Source organism: Lolium perenne, chromosome 7 (assembly GCF_019359855.2).
Source record: "Lolium perenne isolate Kyuss_39 chromosome 7, Kyuss_2.0, whole genome shotgun sequence".
NCBI classification, from domain to species: Eukaryota; Viridiplantae; Streptophyta; class Magnoliopsida; order Poales; family Poaceae; genus Lolium; species Lolium perenne.
The window spans coordinates 30,540,916-30,559,123 of NC_067250.2; positions in this window are offsets into that span (position 1 = coordinate 30,540,916).

An 18,208-nucleotide genomic window follows, 5' to 3' on the forward strand; every position below is an offset into this window, starting at 1 on the left:
GCATGTGGTTTCGTCGGCTACAGTTCAACTACCATTGCTATTTTACAAGTGTAAAAATGAGCATCGACAAAAATTCACAGCTATATATTTTTACCAACGATGTAACTTTATTAATTATGCAAAATAATACTGTATGACATCCATATTGAGCAGATGTTTTTCCTGGGCAAACGTTTTTGGACCAACCAAAAATTGCCATGTGGCAACTTATTTTTACCTTAATTTGATACCAGTTGGCATCCACAGTCCGCTAAAAAATTGGACGGCTGCTGCTCTTTTTATAATTTTCCCAACAAATAAGAATATCACTATGCATAAAAAAATCTACAATGCAAATGTTCCCTTAATGGTCTTAGTCTATCTTTGGGGCTAGAGGGGATGCAAGATACATGGATCTAGGGAGCAGGGCAGCTCCGCAAAGAAGAGAGGAGGAATGGGATGTAGCAGGTTAACTAGAAACCTCGGCTATGGCATTGGCACTCCCACGAGACGGAAAAGATGGCGGTGGATGGCCTATCATGATTGAGAGGCGCTAATGCCCTGTCGCGCATTCGTTAGCAAAGTGTAGGTTAATTACATCTGGGATCGGTTGATTCAGGATTGCACTGAATTTGGGAGACTAGCTAAGAGTCACCAGTCCGGTCTCTACTAGTGTTTAAATTTTTCTTTGTATTAAGTTTTTCTGATGTATGAGGTCCAACACATGTCTTTATCGGCAAGCACTCATATTATGTAAGCTTCATGGACGATTTAAGTAAATTTATTTGGATCTAGTTGCCCAAGAAACGTTTTGATGTTTATCAAGGTTTTCTCAATTTCCAAGCCCATGTTGAGCGTAAATTTAGTAGGAAAATAATTACTACACAAATAAATTGGGATGGTGAGTATGAAACACTCAATGGGTTGTTTAAAAAAGTTGGTATTACTATCACGTTTTTTGTCCACATTCTAATCAACAAAATAGCTCTACTTAGCGCAAATATCGTTATATTCATCTTTCTCATTTGCCTCCTAGCAAGGTGATCAATTTTGATAATCTACGTCCATGCAACAAATGAAAGCCTGCTTTTTGCGGTACTCATTATGTGTTTTTGGGCTATAGTCCCCATCACAAGGGATTTACATGTCTACAGAATTTCACCGGTCATGTTTATATCTCTAAAGATGTTGTATTGGATGAAAATTTCTTTTCGCTTGCCTCTCTACGCCCAAATGCTAGCTGAATACTTATGACACCAATCTACGTCGATACCAATTCGTTGGGACTCTAAGTGTAAAGTGATGTAGCAAGCATAGGTTTACATCAAATATCAAATTCTAGGGATAATAGTAGAATTACACACTTCTTTCCTCTTCAAATAATCTAAAAACACAGATAGTGTGTCTCTATGCCCAAACTCTACCAAGTGGTTGTCAAGTACAAGATTTCATATTAGAATTGAAAACAAATATATAAACTGTAGTAAATAAAGTATATATGTAACAATCAAAGTAAACTAAATGCAATATGAAAGGTAAACTAAATGCTATTTAAAAGTAAAGTGGTATAGTGAATAATGATGTAAACTTCATGAAAGAACTAAATGCAAGTATGATAATGCTTTTGTATTTTCAGATTTATTAAGCGCTGAAAGTAAAATGTGTTTCTTATGATTAAAAATGATAGGGTTCACTTGTCTACCCTCTTATACACAAGGTGGAATCAAAATAGTTTTAAAGAAGGTATAATATTGATGTAACTTTATTATGTGTTTGATAAGTATCTATATGAGCATCGCGTCCTATGGCTGAGATACTGCAATAATCCCACTAATACTTCCCTAGTAAGAGAAAAATCCACAAACCATATTTAAGATAATCAGAGTATTGCTTTTGCTTCTACAATATGATATTGAATATCAGATATATGCTACCTAAAAAGAGATGAGATCATCACTGATGGTCACTTGGTGATAGTAACACATGCATTCATTTATCCCTAGAGAGGTAACAAAAAGGTAAAAACCATAGTAGGACCCAAACTTTGTGGTAAATGTCCAGTTCCATACTACCATGTTACTCCAAATCATGCATACGTTCCCCCTCTCATGCATTATCATACTAGTTGGATACAAATTTGTAATATAGAACATGGTACATAATATACATCTACTCATACATCAAACACAAACTGAAAATTGCAATCTAAGGTACCAATCTCATGAAAACCAAAGATCACCCGCAAAGGGGTTATATATAGATGGTCGCAATCATGAGGGCAGATCGCGTGACTCTAGAACATTGATAGCAAGAGATAGATATATAGATCAATCTACTTCCACAAACCCATAGTCAGGGGGTGGACTACTCCATCTTGATCATGGAGACCAAGGAGATTTTTATTTGAGAGGTTGGAGATGCGAGCCGGCGGAGCTCCGGTGGAGTTTCCCCCTCGAATCTTCGCTGGTCCAGCCTCCATTTCATGTTTGTGTTTCTGGTTCGCCCTGCATCGATTGCAAATATAGTTGTATATATAGGATTTTTTCCGGTCAAGATGACTCGAGGGCGCAAACATTGACGGCATTAGAGCCACGAGGGTGAAATAGGCTACAGTGACGTGGCAAGGGTATCAGGCGCGGCACCCGGATTATCTTGGCCCTCTGGCTAGCCCAGGTGATGTCCAGGTGCTCCATGACTTCATTTTCCATAAAATAGTGCACAGAAAAGTTCCAGGCCCTTTTGAGTTCGTGATGGTCCCTGAAAGTCAAAAATACGAAAATGAGTGTTTTTCTGCCCAACAGGGTTATAATACAATCAAAATGGATCTGTTAGGGACATTTACGAAATCATCTAAATCATGAGTATAAACACTTATATGAATTAATTATGATGGAATATGGCACAATAAGCTTTAAAGAACATAGATGCATCATAAAGGTGGTAACTAAATGGGCTTTGTAGTTTGGTGTCAATAGATACAAAATACAGAATTCATGATCATTTCTACTCAATCTGTAATGGTTCATTAGTAAAATAAATGTCAACAATCATTCTTCATGTGAAGTAAACTAAACATAAACTTCAAATATGCATAATAATAACGACATCTTGCATAAGATTAAATGAAGTACTATGGACAATTAAGAAAACTTGTATGCCAGATATAAATGATTCATAAGAAAGCTTATGAATTGATAATTGTTCCTAATATTTGGTCTTAGAATAGATCTTATATATATGATTTGACTCACAAGCAAGTAGAAATTCCCTTCGTAGAGGGAAACATAGATTAATGTTGGATAATTAGGCACAATTTCCATGATTAATTCCAGAATATAAAACATGATGGCAGCAACTACTAACATGTGAAACTCAAACATACTAGATGCATTAATCAACATGAGTAGCAGCAGCGCAAACGGTAAAGCATCCATCGCTAAATAGATCGCGATATGTCGCACGTACCGATCTGGTGGAGGTGGCGGTGGAGGTGTAGCAGATGATGTCACAGCAGTAACATTGTTGACGACGGGGACGACGGGTCGAAGTAGACGGCGTTGAAGACGACGGTAGGCAGCACCGCCCGACTTGGACGGAAGGCGACCCGTGATGAAGAGCTTGAGCAGTCGAGCAGAGCGCTTCCCAAAAACCTAATTCGCCCTCTCCGTACAGGATCGCAAGGACGAGCGGTTCCGGAGACCTGCTCTCCCGTTCGCCGATGCACGTCGGCGCGCGGGATGGAGTAGGCTACGATGGTGCAAAAGGTAAGGAAAGTCTCGGCTCAAGGCTCAATCCACTCACCACGAGCGCGGCGCACGCATCGGGACGTGTCGTGTCGTGTCGTGTCGTGTCGTGTCGAGTCGAGTCGAGACGAGCGAGCGCGGAGGAGGAGGAGGAGCGCGCGCGTGTAGCACTCCTATTCTCACTCACTTACTAGTGGTGGAACAACCCACCTTATAAGGTGGTCTAACTTCCTCCCAACTTTCCATGTGGGACTAAACTTCCCACCTCTTGCCACTCCCTAGTGAGCTGCCACCAATTTGGGCTCAAACTCACAAGGCTGCCACTATGTGGCTTTGAGATTTATAGGAAAATCTGAAATCTAGTATGGGCCACTAAGTGTGGGCCCAATATTTCAACAATCCCCCACCAGATCTCAAATTCCCATTTAGAGATTTACCAATACTCACTGCTTGTTTATATACCAGTGTTTCAGCGGAGACTGTTAAGTTGAACTTCCGCCTAGAACCTTAAGCTACATCCATTCACACTTGAACAATGGACTAAGCCTTGAATTGCAAGTTTTGCGTGAACATGGTTTCACTCAAAGTCATGACCAGTACATGGCTGCCAGTAGTCTACCCCGCGGGTGAAGCATATGCGTCATACTTCGTGGTCTCTTCATGAGTTTACTAGAGATCACCCAAATCTCATAGATTGCGACGTTTAACAATCGGACTCATATAGGTGTGTTATTTTAAGAATACTCTGTAGGACAGCATCTTTGCTATAATAGCCAACATAAACACATTAAGGCTTGTTGCCAACCTGCCTTACAGCAATTGAGAGTTGTGCATCTTCACATAGAGAGGGTTACATAATACTCTCCTCAATTAAACCACTAGTTTGTTCTTCCCAGGTCCTAATTCACGGGATCTCCGATCACAAAGGTTTGGTTACCACTATGGTGTAACATCAATGGGTCTCAAACCCATCTCCCTCGATGCACTTTCTATCACATTACGTGATAGTCCCTTTGTAAAGGGATCTGTCAGGTTTTTGTCTGTTTGAATATATGTAACAGTTATTACTCCGGAGTTTCGCAATTTCCTGACAGACTTCAAACGTCTCTTGACGTGTCTTGATGACTTCGCGTTATCCTTAGAATTGTTCACTTTGACAATTACAGTTTGATTGTCACAATTCAAAAGGATTGCCGGTACAGGTTTTTCTGAAGGAGATATGCCCTAGAGGCAATAATAAAGTGGTTATTATTTATATCTTTATGTTTATGATAAATGTTTATATATCATGCTAGAATTGTATTAACCGAAACATTAGTACTTGTGTGATATGTAGACAAACAAGAAGTCCCTAGTATGCCTCTTAAACTAGCTTGTTGATTAATGGATGATTAGTTTCATAATCATGAACATTGGATGTTATTAATAACAAGGTTATATCATTATATGAATGATGTAATGGACACACCCAATTAAGCGTAGCATAAGATCTCGTCATTAAGTTATTTGCTATAAGCTTTCGATACATAGTTACCTAGTCCTTATGACCATGAGATCATGTAAATCACTTATACCGGAAAGGTACTTTGATTACACCAAACACCACTGCGTAAATGGGTGGCTATAAAGGTGGGATTAAGTATCCGGAAAGTATGAGTTGAGGCATATGGATCAACAGTGGGATTTGTCCATCCCGATGACGGATAGATATACTCTGGGCCCTCTCGGTGGAATGTCGTCTAATGTCTTGCAAGCATATGAATGAGTTCATAAGAGACCACATACCACGGTACGAGTAAAGAGTACTTGTCAGGAGACGAGGTTGAACAAGGTATAGAGTGATACCGAAGATCAAACCTCGGACAAGTAAAATATCGCGAGACAAAGGGAATTGGTATTATATGTAAATGGTTCATTCGATCACTAAAGTCATCGTTGAATATGTGGGAGCCATTATGGATCTCCAGATCCCGCTATTGGTTATTGGTCGGAGTGAGTACTCAACCATGTCCGCATAGTTCACGAACCGTAGGGTGACACACTTAAAGTTGGATGTTGAAATGGTAGTACTTGAATATGGAATGGAGTTCGAATATTTGTTCGGAGTCCCGGATGAGATCCCGGACATCACGAGGAGTTCCGGAATGGTCCGGAGAATAAGATTCATATATAGGATGTCATTTTATGTGAATTAAAATGTCGCGGAAGGTTCTATGGAAGGTTCTAGAAGGTTCTAGAAAAGTCCGGAAGAAACCACCAAGGAAGGTGGAGTCCACATGGGACTCCACCTCCATGGCCGGCCAAGCCTAGGTGGGGAGGAGTCCCAAGTGGACTCCCCCTTAGGGGGCCGGCCAACCCCCCCACATGGGAGGTGGAACTCCCACCTTTGGTGGGAGTCCTAGTTGGGCTAGGTTTCCCCCTCTTATGGAAGGTTTTTGGTTTGGGTCTTATTCGAAGACTTGGACACCAACACTTGGGGATCAACCTATATAATGAGGGGCCAAGGGAGGGGGCCGGCCACCCCAAGACCACAAGCTGGCCGCCCCCCTTGAAGTGGCCGGCCACCCCCTCCCAAACCCTAGCCGCCCCCCTCTCCTCCATATAGCCCGCGTAGCTTAGCGAAGCTCCGCCGGACTTCTCCACCGCCACCGACACCACGCCGTCGTGCTGTCGGATTCAAGAGGAGCTACTACTTCCGCTGCCCGCTGGAACGGGAGGTGGACGTCGTCTTCATCAACAACCGAACGTGTGACCGAGTACGGAGGTGCTGCCCGTTCGTGGTGCCGGAACCGATCGTGATCAAGATCTTCTACGCGCTTTTGCAAGCGGCAAGTGATCGTCTACCGCAGCAACAAGAGCCTCATCTTGTAGGCTTTGGAATCTCTTCAAGGGTGAGACTCGATACCCCCTCGTTGCTACCGTCTTCTAGATTGCATCTTGGCTTGGATTGCGTGTTCGCCGTAGGAAATTTTTTGTTTTCTATGCAACGTTATCCTACAGTGGTATCAGAGCCGTGTCTATGCATAGATGGTTGCACGAGTAGAACACAATGGTTTGTGGGCGTTGATGCTCTTGTTATCTTTAGTTTGAGTACTTTGCATCTTTGTGGCATAGTGGGATGAAGCGGCTCGGACTAACTTTACATGACCGCGTTCATGAGACTTGTTCCTCGTTCGACATGCAACTTGTATTGCATAAGAGGCTTTGCGGGTGTCTGTCTCTCCTACTATAGTAAAGATTCAATTTACTCTTCTATTTGAAAACATTAGTATCAACGTTGTGGTTCATGTTCGTAGGTAGATTAGATCTCTCTCGAAAACCCTAAACCACGTAAAATATGCAAACCAAATTAGAGACGTCTAACTTGTTTTTGCAGTGTTTGGTGATGTGATATGGCCATAATGTGATGATGAATATGTATGAGATGATCATTATTGTATTGTGGCAACCGGCTGTTGCCTGCCAAAACCCACCGGCGGGCAGCGGCCTATCAACACAGTAGAGCCGGGAAGAGCCTAGAGCTGCGGCTGGCTGAGACCCCTCCGAGCGACGGCCCGCAATGCTCTTCTGGTCACACGCGGCGATGCGAAGTGCAAGGGCGTGCCACCTGACCTATACCTGGTCAGGAAGGTGATGGGGATGCCTCGCTTAGTTCCTGCATGGCATACACGTAAACATTAAATACGAGCCTCGATCGGCTCTCAGGTTATCCTGTGAATCGGCTCAAAGAGCCGATCCACCCATGATTCGTACGGGGTGCACGAATACTTGGTGATCCTGCTTGATCAAGATATAGCTAATGAGATCTACGACGATTTAGGGTTTTCACCGCATAATCGGATCATCCTACTCCAGGTTGGGCCTCGCGGCCACGCACGGTGCTCATAAGCCGATCCTAAACAAGGCCTAAAAACCAACATGGCGTTGATCCTCGGAACATCCTGTTTAGGACTTGCGAACGCCACCCTACGTGCCGCTGGATCCTCCCCCCCTTTGTAAGGCCTAACTATTGCAGATATTAAACTAATCCTTGCAGAACAAGGAGCAATCGTAACGGATCAGATCTACTAGATGATGAACAAGCAGGGTGCCACCCCCACACCTGAGATAGGCGTGAGGGCGGCTAGACATGCAGGGGTTGCACTACGTAAGCATGTTATACGAAGAACTATGCTAACCCTAACACATCTATGATAACTACGTTGCTCGCCATCAAAGACGCTTCAGTACGAGCAACGCATGAACAACGTGGAGCTTGTGCTGCCTAGATCGCAAGATGCGATCTAGGCAGCATGTCGCTTACCTGATTGAAACCCTCGAGATGAAGGAGTTGGCGATGCGCCGAGATTGGTTTGTTTTGGGTTGAACGTGAGTTGTTGTTTATTCCATAAACCCTAGATACATATTTATAGTCCAGCGGACTTTCTAATGTGGGCGTGCACCAAACCGTGCACGAGTAAGATTCTAACTTCTAAACTAAGATGCGATCTAATATTTTACAGATACACGGGCAATTAAGCCCAACTCGGTATAAAAGGCCGATCTTCGTGTTCTCTCCAAAAATAACCTTCAGGCTTATCTTGATCGTGGCCCACCTCCAACTTGGTCAAATTCTGGTGATAACACATGCCCCCCTGGTTTTGGAATTGGTAATTCCAAAATCACTCCGTCGGGTCATGTCGTGGCAGAACTGTTGCAGTATCCTTCATCATGATGTCCTGCCTTCTCAACTTCTCCGCGTGATCTGGCAGTTTTTTTTTTTAGGCACCACTTCCTCGGAAACTGCTGTGGCATTGAATTTCCACTATATCCCCTTTTATTTAACCGCCATGAACAGTTCTCCTCTGCATCTCCTCCGCATTAGCACTCCAAAAGCCCTCCTGCCACCATGTCTTCTTCCTCCTCTGCTCCATCGGATCCTTCCAGCCAGTCCTCCACATCCCGTGAGCCGACGCCGGAGTACAACCCGGCAGAGGTCCACGCGACGAACACCCGCCGCGCCATTGCGGCCGGGGAGGAGTCAGACCACGACTTCTCCATCTGGTCCGAGGACGACCAATCCTCGACGGATGGGGAGAGCGACCTCCGCTTCCTCGCCGTTGGGGAAACGGAAAAGGAGAGCGACGACGACAGCTTCTCCTGCGACTTCACCTCTTCCGGGGAGGAGAAGCAGGAAGAGGAGGAGGAGGACGACGACGAGAGCTCCTCCGACGAGCCGCCGGCCAAGCGGTTCTGCCCTTGGCTGGGCAATCTTAGCGACTTCGACAGCGACGAGGACGACGCTGACGAAGAAGATGAGGACAACGAGGGCCCGGTCGGCGGCTATTGGAGCGACGACGAGCCCGCCGGGAGCAGCGCCGATAGTGGCGACGACGGCGACGACGAGGGCAGTGACGGCCCATAGATAGGGCCTCTAGAATAGGGCCAGTAGTAGTAGATGAGGCAATGGATCCCCTAGTATTTCCCTTTTGAGAGCAATTAGCTCTTTATGTAAGAAATCTCATCTAATCAATGAAGAACTTTTCCCCAATTTTGATTTTGCCGATTCCTTCTGAGTTTAATTGAGCCGATTCCCTCTTCTACTGACCTTGCCGATTCGTCCCCTTTGCCAATGCGTAATGAGCCGATCGCACCGCATCGGTCCTTTGAAATTCACCCTTCTCTTCTTCAGCTGATGATTTTCCAAATCTGGTAGAAAATGCAGGATCTTCAGGAAAATCTTTAAACTTTTCCAACCAAACCCAATAATCCTTTTCAGTACCCATCATTGTGAAGAAGGTTGCAATGAAGGACCAGCCGATGGTATCCCCATCGGCTCTTTAAGCAAAGTATCCACTAGGCCTGCTGCCCCCCGAGCCTTACTCGAGCCTGCTGCCCCCCGAGCCTCACTCGAGGCGAGAATGTCAGAGAGAATGCGCCACAGCCGATCCTCTTTCTTCCTCCAACAGCCGATAATCTTCCGTTTCAGCTAAACTAGCTCCAAAGATTGGAAATCCTTGACAAAAAAGGTTCAGGAACCCGGATCGGCTCGAAGCAGCTGAAGAAGTTTCCATTGTTATACTCCCTCGAGGCAACAGAAGGCACCACCGTTGGTCTAGATTCGGTGGAGACTCGATAAACGTTGCATAATTCCACTAAAGTCGATGGCTGCGCATCGGCTGCCTCTCAATTCTAAAGTCGATGCCCTTGCATCGGCTGTCAATTCTAAATTCTGAGATTTTTGTTTTTACTGGCCGATTTTTTCCTATCGGCCCCCAGTATTTCATTGCACACATGTACCCCTGCATCTGGTTCCCCTGTTTAGGTGCCCCCCGAGCCGAAGCTGTCAAAGAATGGCAGATATCGGCTCTGTAATTCGCACGTCGGCTCCTGATAGGGTCGAGGGTGAACACAAGCAGAACATGTGGCGAGGATAATTTTGGCCGATTGCTGGGATCGGCCTCCGTAATGATTGGAGCGCTGACTGAAGGTTCTGTAATGTCCCTTCATAGACCTTTGGGGCCGATCACAAGGATCAGCCTCGCCAAGTTGCACATCGCTTCGCTTCAACTATATGGTCAGGCCAGTGGATAAAACCAACTTAACCCTTCCCTTTGTCACATCAATGCGCTCGCAGTCGTCCAAGTTGATGCCCGAAAGGGGTTCTTGGCCTGCTGCTTCCCATGCGTTCATGCCAGCCGTTGAAATTTCGGCTGAGTCATCGGCCTGGACGACCTCTACCTCATCTCCATCCCACTGTATTATGCATTGGTGCATCGTGGAGGAATACAGCAGTTGGCGTGGATCCAATCTCTTCCCGGAAGCACAAGATAATCGCTCGTGCTATCAACGATGAAGAACGTTGTAGGGATAGTTTTCCTTCCTACGGTCAGATCCACGTTCAGAACTCCTTGTGCCTCAGATGCTTGGCCGTTGAAATCGCTCAATGTCACGTTGGTCTTGATTAAATCCGAGCTAGAGCGTCCCAGCCGACGTAGCATAGAGTACGGCATGATGTTAACTGCCGCTCCGGTGTCCACCAGCATCTTATTTACAGGCCTCCCATCGATATATCCTCGCAAGTATAGGGCCTTCAGATGCCTGTAGCTCCTATCTCGTGGCTTCTCAAAGATAACCGGCCGTGGGCCGCAGTCAAGTTGTGCCACGGATGTTTCGTCTAACCCTGGAGCACTGAACTCTAAAGGGAGGATGAACACCATGTTTGTGCCAGCCGATGTTTCATCATCGGCTTTCTTTTGCTTGGGACGCCACTCCATTCTCCGTGGACGACCCTCTTCATCCAGGGCTCGCTGAACCTTTGCAGCCAGATCCGGCCGTGCCTTCCTTAGTGTATGCAGGTATAACCTTTCGGCTTCCTCCAGGCCGCGTAACCGCTGAACCCTGCGTTTTTGTGAACGGCTGAGTCCGTCAGGGCACCACCTTGGACGGTGGTACCTGTCTTCTTCTTCTTCTAGTCCCTCGTCTTCGGAATCCTCCAGATCTGCCCAACGAGGTGACTCAGCACGTTTGCTCTGTGGCGGGAGAGGCCCTAAGCGCTTGAACACAGACACGCTAGCTGCCTCCTTCTTCTTCTGGTTGCATTCTGGGCAATTGCTGATTGTGGGCAATCGGCTCATTCCTGAATCCCAACAGTGTCTGAAGAAAGGGCAGTCCCAGTGTCTGGCGTTGTAATCTTGCTCCCTTGACTTGTCCGTGGCACGGCGCTCGTGCTCCTCCTCATCGCGATCCTGCCGACGATGTCTTCTGGCTTCTCTAGCCAGACGATCTCCTTCATCATCATAGTTGGACCGTCGGCGTTGGTCATACTGACTCACATATTTGTTGAGGAGGTGATCAGAGAGAGGTCGTTGATATCTTATGTTCTTCACTTCTCCCTCTGTGACGTAGCGCTTGCCATCATGATGGAGCCGATCGCGTGGAGCGGCCTCCTCTGTGTCCTTGCTATGAGAGCAGCTGCCCTCATCTCCATCTTTGCCAGAGTAGTTCCCAGGTCCTACCATGTTGATGCTGAACGTGGGACCTGGCTGGCAGCCCACGGGGTAGACGACTTCTACCATGTTAACGGCGGGGAAAGGTTGGGTGTCGACCTTCATGGCGTACTGGTTGAAAATTAGACGCCCCTTCTCTATCGCCGCTTGGATGTGCTGACGCCACACCCTGCAGTCGTTGGTGGCATGGGAGAGCGAGTTGTGGAATTTGCAGTACGGCTTTCCGTTCAGCTCTTGCGCCGTGGGGAACTTGAGACCTTCAGGAATCGTCAACTGTTTCTCCTTGAGCAGGAGGTCGAAGATCTGTTCAGTCTTGGTCACGTCAAAATCAAATCCCCTGGGCGGCCCTGGTGGCTTTACCCATTTGCAGGACACAGGGGTTCCTCCCCGAGTCCACTCAGCCACTGCTACTTCTTGGTCTCCCGCAGGCACTTCACCTTCCTCTCAGACGACCATGACTACTGCACGTTTGAACTTGTCTTGGTACAGGTCCGGGTGGCGCTGTTCATATGCTGATAGTTTCTGAACCATGTGCGCCAGCGAGGGATAATCTGCTTGGGAGGCCATGTCCTTGAGCTGTGTTGCAAGGCCAGCTACTGCCAACTCGACTACTTCCTTTTCAGTTATACGAACCGAATAACATCGGTTCCTAAGATTCCTGAAGCGCTGGATGTACTCTGTCACCGTTTCTCCGCGCTTCTGACGTAGTTGTGCTAGATCGGCAATGCTAGACTCGGAAGCTTCTGAATGGTATTGCGTATGGAATTGTTCTTCCAATTGCTTCCAAGACTGGATGGAGTTTGCTGGCAAAGAGGTGTACCATCCAAAAGCCGATCCCGTGAGGGACTGTGAAAAGAGCCTCACGCGTAGCTGATCCGACACCGGCCGGTCCCGTTGCGCCAAATATCGGCCGACGTGCTCGATGGAGCTGGAGCCATCTCGATCCACTGAATTTGGAGAAGTCAGGGAGCCGATATTTAGGTGGCAGCGGGATCATCTCGTACTCGTCAGGGTACGGCTTGGAATAGCCGATTGCCCTTCTTTTCGGCACCATGCCGAACTGGTCTCTCAGTATGGTACTGATCTGATCCGCTGTGCTGGCTGCAGAAGTTGCACTCTGAAGATTCGCCGGGGTGGCGTACTTAGCCAGCCATGTTTGTTTTTCCAGCTCTGAGCCAACTGCAGGAGCTGGGCTCTGGAGTTTCGTCGGGGTGGCGTACTTAGTTAGCCACGTCTGCTTTAAGCTCTGTTGCCGACGTTTCTCCTGTTTTCGCCGGAGTCCCTGATGTTGTGGCCTGGTTTGAGAGTGCCTGGTTGCCACAATCTGGCACATACGTGCACGCGTATCCTTGAGGGATCTCCTTAGGCGCCTCGATCAAGAACTGGTAGTCACTAGGGTCACCACCAATCTTGTAGACGACGAATGCCGGTGTAGCCGGCACTTCAGGTGGTGCTGCCAACGCATATGGCAGCGGTGGACGGGACTGGAGTGGCAACTCTCCTTGATGTGTCCCGAGAGCTGGTCCTGACGGCGAGTACCGGTGGCTCATGATCTCCTGGATCACGCGCAGAGCGAGACGCTCCAACACGTTGACCAAGTTTTCAGAGTGGCGGTGTAGCGAGTGAGCCACCAAGTAGTTGATCTCCTGCCGTAGGCCCCTGGTGCGTTCCTCCGACGGGGCAGAGATCTATCCCATCGAGTGCACCTTGCGGTGAGAATCCCTTCCATCTGATGCCATGGGAACGGGTTCTCTGAAAAGAGCCGATGAGGTCGGCTTCGAGGGTGACCTTGATCTCGTCGTATCTCTTCTTGAGCTCGTCAGGCAGCTCCTCGTAGGTGACTGGCGTGCCGTCCGCCATCTCAGATGTAGATGGCGATGTGGTTGATGTAGACGATTGTCCCACCGGGCGTGCCAGAATGTGTTGCCTGCCAAAACCCACCGGCGGGCAGCGGCCTGTCAACACAGTAGAGCCGGGAAGAGCCTAGAGCTGCGGCTGGCTGAGACCCCTCCGAGCGACGGCCCGCAATGCTCTTCTGGTCACACGCGGCGATGCGAAGTGCAAGGGCGTGCCACCTGACCTATACCTGGTCGGTGAAGGTGATGGGGATGCCTCGCTTAGTTCCGCATGGCATACACGTAAACATTAAATACGAGCCTCGATCGGCTCTCAGGTTATCCTGTGAATCGGCTCAAAGAGCCGATCCACCCATGATTCGTACGGGGTGCACGAATACTTGGTGATCCTGCTTGATCAAGATATAGCTAATGAGATCTACGACGATTTAGGGTTTTCACCGCATAATCGGATCATCCTACTCTAGGTTGGGCCTCGCGGCCACGCACGGTGCTCATAAGCCGATCCTAAACAAGGCCTAAAAACCAACATGGCGTTGATCCTCGGAACATCCTGTTTAGGACTTGCGAACGCCACCCTACGTGCCGCTGGATCCTCCCCCCCTTTGTAAGGCCTAACTATTGCAGATATTAAACTAATCCTTGCAGAACAAGGAGCAATCGTAACGGATCAGATCTACTAGATGATGAACAAGCAGGGTGCCGCCCCCACACCTGAGATAGGCGTGAGGGCGGCTAGACATGCAGGGGTTGCACTACGTAAGCATGTTATACGAAGAACTATGCTAACCCTAACACATCTATGATAACTACGTTGCTCGCCATCAAAGACGCTTCGATTGAGCAACGCATGAACAACGTGGAGCTTGTGCTGCCTAGATCGCAAGATGCGATCTAGGCAGCATGTCGCTTACCTGATTGAAACCCTCGAGATGAAGGAGTTGGCGATGCGCCGAGATTGGTTTGTTTTGGGTTGAACATGAGTTGTTGTTTATTCCATAAACCCTAGATACATATTTATAGTCCAGCGGACTTTCTAATGTGGGCGTGCACCAAACCGTGCACGAGTAAGATTCTAACTTCTAAACTAAGATGCGATCTAATATTTTACAGATACACGGGCAATTAAGCCCAACTCGGTATAAAAGGCCGATCTTCGTGTTCTCTCCAAAAATAACCTTCAGGCTTATCTTGATCGTGGCCCACCTCCAACTTGGTCAAATTCTGGTGATAACACCGGTAGGAGCCTTATGGTTGTCTTTAAATTTCATGTTGAGTAGTATTTCAAAGTAGTTGTAATAGTTGCTACATGGAGGACGATCATGAAGACGGCGCCATTGACCTTGACGCTACGTCGACGATGATGGAGATCATGCCCGAAGATGATGGAGATCATGTCCGTGCTTTGGAGATGAAGATCAAAGGCGCAAAGACAAAAGGGCCATATCATATCACATATGAACTGCATGTGATGTTAATCCTTTTATGCATCTTATTTTGCTTAGATCGCGACGGTAGCATTATAAGATGATCCCTCACTAAAATCTCAAGATAATAAAGTGTTCATCCTTAGTAGCACCGTTGCCAAGACTTGTCGTTTCGAAGCATCTCGTGATGATCGGGTGTGATAGAATCAACAAGTGCATACAACGGGTGCAAGACAGTTTTGCACATGCGGATACTAAGGTGGCCTTGACGAGCCTAGAATGTACAGACATGGTCTCGGAACACGTGATACCGAAAGGTAGAGCATGAATCATATGGTTGATATGATGAACACTTTGAGTGTTCGCCATTGAAGTCACACCTTTTCTCGTGATGATCGGGTTTAGGTGCGGTGGATTTGGTTCGTGTGATCACTAAGACAATGCGAGGGATATTGTTTTGAGTGGGAGTTCACCTAGATTTTTAATTATGTTGAATTAAAATTTGAACTCAATTTGTCATAAACTTAGTCTAAACTATTGCAAATATATGTTGTAGAGATGACGTCCCCAATCAATTTTAATCAGTTCCTAGAGAAAGAGAAACTTAAGAGCAACGGTAGCAACTTCACCGACTGGTTCCGTCATGTGAGGATCTTCCTCTCGGCGGAAATCTGCAATTTGTGCTTGATGCACCGCTAGGTGACCCTCCTTAAGATGAAACCGATGAAGTAAAAGCTGTTTACGCAACTCGGAAAACTCGGTACTCTCAAGTTCAGTGTGCCATCCTGTGCAGCCTGGAATCCGATCTTCAAAAACGTTTTGAGCACCATGATCCTCATGAGTTGATGAATGAGCTGAAAGCTATATTCGAGACTCATGCGGCAGTGGAATGCTATGAAGCATCGAAACATTTCTTCAGCTGTATGATGGAAGAAGGCAGCTCCGTTAGTGAGCACATGCTCGCCATGACCGGGCATGCGAAGAAACTCAGTGACTTGGGAATAGTGATTCCTAATAGATCGGGATTAATCGTGTCCTTCAATCACTGCCACCAAGTTACAAGAACTTTGTGATGAACTACAATATGCAGAACATGAACAAGGAGTTACCTGAACTCTTTGGCATGCTAAAAGCTGCTGAGATTGAGATCAAGAAAGAGCACCAAGTGTTGATGGTCAACAAGACCACCAGTTTCAAGAAACAGGGCAAGTCTAAGGGAAAATTCAAGAAGGGTGGCAAGAAAGCTGCCACGCCTCCTATGAAACCTAAGAACGGCCCTAAGCCCGATGCCGAGTGCTATTATCGCAAGGAGAAGGGACACTTTGGAAGCGTAATTGCTCCAAGTATCTGGCTGATCTCGAAGAGCGGCCTTGTCAAGAAGAAGAAAGAAGGTATATCTGATATACATGTTATAGATGTTTATCTCATCGGTTCTCGTTCTAGTACACTGGGTATTTGATACTGGTTCGGTTGCTCATATCTGTAACTCGAAACAGGAACTAAAGAATAAACGAAGACTACTGAAAGATGAAGTGACGATGCGCGTTGGAAATGGATCCAAAGTCGATGTGATCGCTGTCGGCACACTTCCTCTACATCTACCTTCGGGATTAGTTTTAAGCCTAAATAATTGTTATTTTGTACCCGCGTTGAGCATGAACATTATATCTGGATCTTGTTTAATGCAAGACGGTTATTCATTCAAGTCTGAGAATAATGGTTGTTCTATTTTTATGAATAATATCTTTTATGGTCGAGCACCACAAAAGAATGGCTTATTTCTATTAGATCTCGATAGTAGTGATATGCATATACATAACATTGATGCTAAGCGAATTAAATTGAATGATAATTCTACTTATATGTGGCACTGTCGTCTTGGTCATATTGGAGTGAAACGCATGAAGAAACTCCATACTGATGGATTACTTGAATCACTTAACTTTGAGTCACTTGATAGATGCGAAGCATGTCTAATGGGAAAAATGACAAAGACTCCATTTTCTGGTATGATGGAGCGAGCTACTGACTTATTGGAAATCATACATACCGATGTATGTGGACCAATGAGCGTAGCATCGCGCGGTGGTTATCGTTATGTTCTAACCTTCACAGATGATCTGAGTAGATATGGGTATATCTATTTCATGAAACATAAATCCGAAACTTTTGAGAAGTTTAAGGAATTTCAAAGTGAAGTAGAAAATCAACATAACAAGAAGATCAAATTTCTACGATCTGATCATGGAGGTGAATATCTGAGTTATGAGTTTGGCATGCATTTAAAGAAATGCGGAATACTTTCACAATTGACACCGCCGGGAACACCTCAACGAAACGGTGTGTCCGAACGTCGTAATCGAACTCTATTAGATATGGTTCGTAGTATGATGTCTCTTACTGATTTGCCGTTATCATTTTGGAGTTATGCATTAGAGACAGCCGCATTCACTTTAAATAGAGCACCATCAAAATCCGTAGAAACGACACCATATGAATTGTGGTTTAATAAGAAACCTAAACTGTCGTTCCTGAAAGTTTGGGGTTGCGAAGCCTATGTAAAGAAGTTACAACCGGACAAGCTAGAACCCAAAGCGGAGAAATGCGTCTTCATAGGATACCCTAAGGAAACTATAGGGTACACTTTCTATCACAGATCCGAAGGCAAAATCTTTGTTGCTAAGAACGGAACCTTTCTTGAGAAAGAATTTCTCACTAAAGAAGTGACTGGAAGAAAAGTAGAACTCAATGAGATTGATGAATCTATACTCGTTGATCAGAATAGCGCAAGCATCGGAAGTTGTACTGTACCGCCTACACCGGCAACAGAGGAAGCTAATGATAATGATCATGAAACTTCGAACGAGGAAACTACTGAACCTCGCAGATCGACAAGGGAACGTGCCACTCCTGATTGGTATGATCCTTGTCTAAATGTCATGATTGTGGATAACAATGATGAGGACCCTGCGACGTATGAAGAAGCGATGATGAGCCCAGATTCCAACAAATGGCAAGAAGCCATGAAATCTGAAATGGGATCCATGTATGATAACAAAGTATGGACTTTGGTAGACTTACCTGATAGCCGAAAGGCTGTTGAAAATAAATGGATCTTCAAGAGAAAAACAGATGCTGATGGTAATATTACTGTCTATAAAGCTCGACTTGTCGCAAAGGGTTTCCGACAAATTCAAGGAGTTGACTACGATGAG